Genomic DNA, 9078 nt, shown 5'->3' on the forward strand with positions numbered 1-9078 from the left:
CCCCTGGCTGTCGGTATTTGCTTTCCTGGGCTGTTGCTCCTGTTGAGCCTTGTTTTTTTCTGTTGCCCAGAAGGTTCCCTTACTGTGCTGGTAAGGTTCCTTTCTCTGATGTGGGTACTGCGTTGCCTTTTCTACGGTTGCATCTCCCACCCCTCATGTCTACACTGCTTTGGGACATCCCAATAGTGATGACTTAGAGGAGGCGGCGACTGTCGGAGGACGTAAGAGAAAACGGAATTTTTGTAAAATCTTACCTGTAAAATTCCTTTCTCTGAGTCCTCCGACAGTCGCCGTCCCTGCCGCCCCTCTTTTGGGGTTGTGTTCTTATTACCTACTGCTATGCTACCAAACTGAGTTGGGAGTGGTCACTGCAGGGGGGTATTGACCAGTGGGACAGCCCCCATGGGTGTGTATATGCAAATTCCTTTGTTCTTTTGACTAAGTCTTATGCCTAGCTACTCCTGCGGAGCGGAAGTCAATACCCAATAGTGATGACTTAGAAGAGGACTCAGACTGTCGGAGGACTCAGAGAAAGGAATTTTACAGGTAAGATTTTACAAAAATTCAGTTTTTTGTATTTTAGTTAAAAATAACAAACATGTCATACCTACCTGCAACAAACAAAAGAGAAAACAGGCGCCTCTGAGTTAAGACAATTTAATATGGCAAACAAGTAATAAAAACTTACATCAAGGTAAGTATAAGCAGACAAGATGGGTCCTTCCGGTGTCCATGTGGAGGCTGGGGCTTGGAGTCATCACTGTGGGTCTGTAATCCTCTCCTCTCTTCCTCTTCCTGTCCAGCAGGAAGTGGAGGGTGTCACAGCAGTGAGATGGAGGCTTGGACAGCAGGGTGAAACCGCAGTGAGATGGAGGCTTGGGCCGCACGGTGGCCGTGATGCTTGTCCACAGGATCTTCCGGCGTAATGACTGACGCGTTTCCGAGCATGCGCACTGTGGGGGGAAAACAGCGCACGCTCCTTTTTCAAAGTCGGATGTAAAAGGGAAAGAGAAGGACCAATTTATGTGTTCCGGGACAATGCCCTCTGGTGGTAAAGTTATAAAATTACTATCAAAGTAAACATGACTCTACGTTATAGCTGTATGAGGAACAATGCCCTCTGGTGGTGAAGTTATTAAATTACTATCAAAGTAAACATGACTCTTCGTTATGGCTGTATGAGGAACAAGGGTCCCTCTAGAGGTCAAACCAGTAAGAAATAAAAATAAACAATAATATACATGTGATACGATGCATGAAGAGAATAATGCCATAGACAATGAGAGGAAAATTAGAGAAAAAAAAATGGGATGAACTGAGAAAGAAATGATAAATGTGAAAATAAAATTAAATGAAACATGACGAAGAGTCATGTTTACTTTGATAGTAATTTAATAACTTCACCACCAGAGGGCATTGTTCCTCATACAGCTATAACGTAGAGTCATGTTTACTTTGATAGTAATTTTATAACTTTACCACCAGAGGGCATTGTCCCGGAACACATAAATTGGTCCTTCTCTTTCCCTTTTACATCCGACTTTGAAAAAGGAGCGCGCGCTGTTTTCCCCCCCTTAGTGCGCATGCTCGGAAACGCATCAGTCATTACGCCGGAAGATCCTGTGGACAAGCATCACGTCCACCGTGCGGCCCAAGCCTCCATCTCACTGCGGTTTCACCCTGCTGTCCAAGCCTCCATCTCACTGCTGTGACACCCTCCACTTCCTGCTGGACAGGAAGAGGAAGAGAGGAGAGGATTACAGACCCACAGTGATGACTCCAAGCCCCAGCCTCCACATGGACACCGGAAGGACCCATCTTGTCTGCTTATACTTACCTTGATGTAAGTTTTTATTACTTGTTTGCCATATTAAATCGCAGTCTTAACTCAGAGGCGCCTGTTTTCTCTTTTGCTTGTTGCATGTTTGGAGATCGCTTCTGCTCCCCAACAGGCTGGCCCTGAGCATCCAGACTATTTCCTCATCTCACCTTAAAACTTTATCATAGCCTTGATGTGCTACTATATGGACTATCGTTTTTATGTAGTGCTAACAGCTTGCGCCACATGTTCCATTTCATGTCATACCTACCTGCCCTGTGTAATGGTTTTGCACAGAGCAGCCCCGATCTTACTCTTCTCGGATCCGTCTTCTGTGCTTCTGGTCCCTCCCTCCTGTTGAGTGCCCCCACAGCACGCAGCTTGCTATGGGGGCACCCGAGCCGAGTCACAGCTCCCTGTGTCCATTCAGACACTGACCACCCAGCCCCGCCCCCTTCTTATCTCATTGGCTGTCTAACTTTGATTGACAGCGGTGGGAACCAATGGCGCTGCGCTGCTGTCTCAGCCAATTAAGAGGGGAGTCCCAGGCAGTCGAGACACTCCTGCAACATTTTTGGAACTAGATGGGGCTCAGGTAAGTATTAGGGGGGCTGCTGCACACAGAAGGTTTTTATCTCAATGCATACAATGCATTAAAATAAAAAAAACCTTTTGCCTTTACAACCACTTTAAATCAATTCTGGCATCTGCTTACAGGGGATGAAAAATATATATCTGTGTATATGCAGAGGGGTTTATAGACCCCTTAGTAAAGTAAGAGACAGAATAGTAGAGCCATTTTTGTGTGAACCTACAAATGTGACACATGCACTCAGTGCACTTGGATAAGGGATAGGAGAAGTTGTTCATTCACCCAGTAATCTCTATCACTATAGGTGTGGTCTGAATTATGTACTGTACACGTGGAACATTTTACATAGGGAAGATCAAAGAGAAAATCACCATGTCTACTTGATAGGGTGAGGAAAGTGTTCCATGCTGTAAGGCAGGCCATACATTAACCACTTCAATACAGGCCACTTTCACCCCCTTCCTGCCCAGGCCAATTTTCAGCTTTACGCGCTGTCACACTTTGAATGACAATTGCGCAGATCATGCTACACTGTACCCAAATGAAATTATTATCATGTCTTTTACACAAATAGAGCTTTCTTTTAGTGGTATTTAATCACCGCTGGGTTTTTTATTTTTTACAAGAAAATATTGAAATAAAAAAAAGACGGCACTGATGGACACTGATGAGCGTCACTGAAGGACAGCACAGTTGAGAAGACACTGATGGGCACTGACTGGCAGCACTATGGGCACGGATTGAGGTCACTGTGGGCACTGATTGTGGGCACTGATTGGGGTCACTGATGGGCATTTGTTGGGGAGACTTATGGGGAATTTTTTTTTACTTTACTGTAATCAGGGCACTAAGAATCAGTGCCCTGATTACCTGTAATAGACACCCCTTTGAGGAGGAGCCGCTGAATGGCTCTCTTCACCACACACTCTGACAGTGTGAGGCAAGGAGCGCCGATAAACGGCTCTTCCTCATTTACATGTGACTGGCTGTGATTGGACACAGCTAATCACATGAGTAAAGAGCCACATCATTGGCTCTTTACCAAGATTGGGGTCGCGCTGTGTCCTAGGAACACGGCGCGGCCGCAATCGACACGTTGCGCCCCCTAGAACGAGAGCCGCACTGCTCCACCATGATTTGACGGTGGGTCGGCGACAAGTGGTTAACCATGGGTTGAAGGAAAGAAAATTGCTCAATACCCCCATCAACACATTTCTGCCTAAGGAGTTTCAACCAGCTTCACCTCTCACACCTGTTCATCCCCTATGGAAAACAGCAATTTTTACAATTCTACTATGGACTATGTCATCACTTAGGATAATACATACTGTATATTGTTTTTGTAAGGACAAACAAGGCTTTCTTTTTGTGATATTGTTATGCAACAATGATTTTTTTTCTCTCTCAATCCCTAGACAATAAAATATAAAAAAATAAATAAAACACAATTTTTCATTTTTTGAGCAGTGTAAGTTTTAAAATAAATAGTGTTACTGCAGATAAAAAGTGCACATTTATTTTTGTCATTTGTCCTCTTTAAAATGACACAATTATGACTGTTACAAAGCAAAATTATTTACAAATGAAAGAAAGTGTTTTTTTTTTTTTTTTTAAGTTAATGCTTTTTAACCATTCTCTGCCCGCACACAGTAGTTTTTGTGCGGGCAGGTGGCAGCTGCAGGCCGGACGTCGTACTTGTACTTCGCCCGACACATGTACACTGGTGTGTCCTCTGGGGCAGGTCACGGTAGCTGGCCACTTTGAGCAGCCAGGATATCACGTGATCGCTATGCGATCACATGAATATCAGTGTCAACATAACTGTTATGAATGGGTTTCTTTCATAACAGTTGTGCTTAGTGTTGTGATGCTGTGATTGGCCCACAGCTATCACATGGTACTTGGGCCAATCACAGCACTCTGTACCACGTGATTGTCACCCTTACCCCTTTCCCACAAGGTAAGCAGGCCTACCGTTACTCGGTTCTCCCCAGGACTTATACACAATGCTATAGTGCCTGGCCACCACACCGGGACAGGTGCAAACTGAGCAAAGCAAGAGGGTACTTGCGGTCGGCAGGCAGAGTAGTTCAATGACAGTCCAGGTACAGGGCAGGCAAGGTTCAGAATAGCCAGGTTCACAAAAGGCAGGCAGAGTTCGGAGAGTAGTCAATATCTGATCCAAGGTTGTCAATGAGGGAATCCAGACAGCAGGGCAGGACAGACAAACAAGAAGCTTGAGCACTTGTAACCAGCACTATCACAAGCATTAGACTGTAGAGTTGGTTGGCTTTAATCAGGTTTGGTCTCCACCAAGAGACTGGCCACATCAATCACCTTTCAGGTGGACAGACAGGGAGAATGTATTACAGCCAAAACCAGGTTGGGGAAATGAGACCAGCAGCTATCAAAGACCAGAAGTACTGCACGCTGCTGACAGTGATTAGCTGTAGGCAATCACAGATAATTAGTAATCAAAGCTGCTATGAATGTAATCCATTCATGACAGTTCAAAACATTGCTGTTACAGTGATAATCATTGTAACAGCAATCGAAGTGTAAACAAAAAAAAAAGAAACAGTAAAAAGCAGAGCCTCAAACAGTTCTTTATATTGCTCTGTACATACAAGAGGTACACAAAAATAAATAAAAATTAACATGACAAATTGGATGAACCATCTATGAGGTCCAATAGAATTGCACCCAAATAGGAAGACCAAACATGTAGAAACAAAATGGTGGAAAACTATACATTATAGGCCAATAACATAATAAAAATTAGAAGAATGCCATCCCAAGAGATAGCTTACCAGGTCCACCTATGAAATGCATGAGGCCCATGAGGCCTAAGGCATCAACAATGCGAAGCAACTACAGGTGTATATGTGTAATAAAACATATAACTTATGCTGCCAAATATCCAAAACCCTTCCCATTGTCAAACATCCACTTAATAATTTGTTGAAAATAAAAAGCAGACATCAGTAAATGGTGGACTGTGGTCCGCATCTGGACTGAGTTGATGTTCAAGGCACTGGTCAGTCGTCCTCACTGCTGTCATCCTCATCCAGCCAATGGCAGGACAGCTCCATATGGAAGGCAGGAGGCACATCAATCTAGAGCTGACATCGAAGGTTATCTTTTCAAATTAACTAGCAAGTGATTGGTTGCTAGCAACCAATCACAAGCTGATTTCCAGGAAAAGTTGTGCAGCTGTCCTGCCTCCAACATCATCCTCCCGCTTTCCATGGGGAGCTATGCTGCTGCCAATGTCAGCCTCCTGCCTCTCTGGCCTCTCTGGCCTTGTCTAAAGAGGAATCTAGGGTAATGTTAGTCTCCACCCATCAAGAGGGTACCCTCAAAAAGAGGGGAGTTTCTGAGGTAGAGTGTGTAAAAAGCTCTACTGATCCTTGTTCGGGACATAGTAGGTGAGAAGCGCCACTAGAGTGCCCTCCAAGTCCTCTTTATCCAAATTATAACAGCCTTCTGGGTAAATAATTACCTGCGTTGGGGAAAATTCTACGCCCTTGGAAATTCAAATAGCTACCCCCCCTCGTCTTGTCTGATGCATTCGCACAAAAGAAAACCGGGTAATGCTTGTGAATGAAGTTGGCTTTGTAAGAGGAGGGGAACTGGGTTTCTTGGCCTTAGAAAAACATTATGTCAGTGCATACTGAATGAAAGTATTTAAAGGCCTTTACTGGTGAATTTAGACCTTGTGCAATGTGTGTTAGGAGACTGATAGGCTTCTGCATGAGTGAACTAGCCATGGTGAGTAATGGACTGAAGATCACTCACCTCTCCATCAAAGGCATTGCCTATGAGCCGGCCCTTTACAGACTAACTATAAAAAGTAGGAAAAAGGAAAGAGATTTGATACCCATAGGTGGGCTAAAACATATGAGAGAAACCAAAAACAAGAATTTTTAGTGCAAAATGCAAACAAAAGTAGTAAACACAATGCAAAAAGGCAAATAATTTGCCGTGGTAATTTAAACAAACAAATCCTCTAAAGGGGCCTAAACTTCTAAGTCCACCACCTCCCAAAATAAATACACAGGAGAAAGTGGAGTCAGGGTGAGACGCAGGATTTGCCGAAAGGGCCTGAGCTCACCATTTACTACAATATTATCATTGGACATAAAATCAGTGTGTTGCAATATTCAGTAGTAAGGCTATTGCACAGTGTAAAAGTGCTGTAAAAAAAAAAAAAAATAGAAGTCTTCATAACCAACAGTAATACTTAAGAGCCCTCTAGTGGAGGATGTAAAAATATCATCTTCTAATAAAGCTATAGTTCAGGGGTCTCCAAACTTTTCAAACGAAGAGCCGGTTTATTGTCCTTCAGACTTTAAGAGGGCCGGATTGTTGCCAGCGGGGGCAAAAAATGTCCCGGGTCCAGCATCAATTAGAATAAATGTGGCCTCAGGGTTGGTGGTCAGTAGAAGGAAGAGTAGTACCCCTATTAGTAGGAGGAATAGTATCCCATGATTGCTATTAGTGGATGAAAAAAAGTGCCCCTTGTTGGTGTCAGTGGGAGGAAAAGTGCATCATATCAGTGGGTGGAATAGTGCCCCAAGGACCTCCTAAAGGCTAGCAAAGGGCCACATCTGGCCCTCAAGCCGCAGTTTGGAGACCCCTGCTATAGTTCAAAAGTCCTGATAACAGTCATAACCAAAAAAAATTATGAAAAGGAAAAATGTGTTCAGGGACCCTAAACAAGGGTGAAAGAAAAGTTCAGAAGAGGAGTGGGTTGCTTATATCGCCCTGAAAAACAGTCAAGGCGGTCTGAACTGTCAACGTGAATGCATTCTGGTGTTTCTATATGCATGTAGAAAGAAAGTGGCACTTCCAGTCTCAGGAAAGTAGAAACTTGAGTTTTATTTTTTCAAATCAAAAAGTCCAACATCGACATGTGCAAGACAAACAGGATAGCAGCGAACGCGTTTCACACCATGTGCTTATTCATTGCATCAGATAGATTTGTTATGTTACTAATTTCACTTTGTTGATTCGTTTCGGAATTCATTTAGTTTACTTTCATTTTATTTAATTTTGTTTAGTTTACCAATTTTCCAACAAATTTCAAATTGTCAGAACAATTCAACTTCAGGTGCGACCAATTAGAATTCTGTGTGAAGAATAGCTAATTGTTAACGAGCGGGCCGGGAAGCCAGCCGTCACATCCTTAACAACCGTTGATCAGCTGTCAGGCTTCCCAACTGACAGCTGAAATTTAAACAAAAAAAATGCAGAAAAAAAAAACCTGTGTGGGATTCCCCAATCCATAACAGGCCCTTCAGGTCTGGTATGGATTTTAAGGGGACCCCCATGCCAAAATAATTTTAAAAAATGGCGCGAAGTCCACTCCTAAAATCCATACCCGACCCTTATCTGAGCATGCAGCCTGGCAGGCCAGGAAAGGAGGGGGTGCCCCCTTTTCTGACCTATACCAGGCCACATGCCCTTAACATGGGGGGGGATGCTTTGGGGCAGGGGGGCTCTGCCCCCAAAGCACCTTGTCCCCATGTTGATGGGGACAAGGGCCTCTTCCCCTCAACCCTGGCCAGTGGTTGTGGGGGTCTGAGGGCAGGGGGCCTATTGGAATCTGGAAGCCCCCTTAGACAAGAGGGCCTCCTGATCAGGGCCCCTACTATGTGAATGAGTAGGGGTACAAAATACCTCTACTCATTCACCAAAAAAGTAACCAAAAACACAACACAGTTTTTTGACAAGTCCTTTATTAAAAAAATAGAAAAAAAAAAAACCCCGGTGTAGATCCATCATCAATCATGATGCCTTCCGCAACCACAACCCGAAAAAAAAAAACCTCTGGTCCAGATGAAGGCTCCAGCCGTCTGCCAGCTCTGCCATCTGACAGTTCTTAAATAGCTAAGGCGCAGGCCCCCTCCTTGTGATGCCATCGACCCAGCATGACCCAGTCGATCCGATCCGAATTCAAATTGTTCCAAAAATTTGGAATTAGTTAGAAAATAAATACAGTATATGTAACGAAATTAAACAAACTTTAACAAAATTTATTACGATTTCTTTTCAAGATTTGGATACATCTAAATCTCTGAATAACCAAAAATGTGTCCAAATTTATATTCAAACCAAAATGAATTGAGGCAACTTAACGTCAGAGGGAGGGGAAGAGAAGCAGGATTTCAGTGGCTGCTGAGAGAGCCATACAGGGGATCAGCTCCAATGATTGTCCCTCAAACACACTGATCACCCTCACTGTGCACCATCCTCTTTCCCTTGCTGCCTGGGGGCCCCTGTGTGTCCCCCACCCCCCGTGCTGCTGGCTTCCATAATCTCCCTCCTTCGAGCAGATGCAGACACACAATGGGATCGTTCAGGATGGAGGGTGGGGAAGCAGTTGGTAAATATGTCATATTTACAGGCCCCTTTTTTTCCTGAATGAACACAATGAGTGATTAGTACTCACTGTGTTCATTCATAACTGAAGCATAGTAAACTGTGTTCACTGTGCTTCATTTTGTTAATGAAGGGAAGCCTCTGTACAGAGCGATTTCTGTTCATTCACTGTCCAGTGCAGCTATGGCTGCAGGAAACTTGACCGAGTAATTTATAAAAACAAAAGTACAAATTAATTTAAAAAAATTATGAGCTTATTCACATAAGTTCTTTGATCCATACA

Source organism: Pelophylax lessonae (assembly GCF_965119305.1).
Source record: "Pelophylax lessonae genome assembly, chromosome: 11".
Classification (NCBI taxonomy): Eukaryota; Metazoa; Chordata; class Amphibia; order Anura; family Ranidae; genus Pelophylax; species Pelophylax lessonae.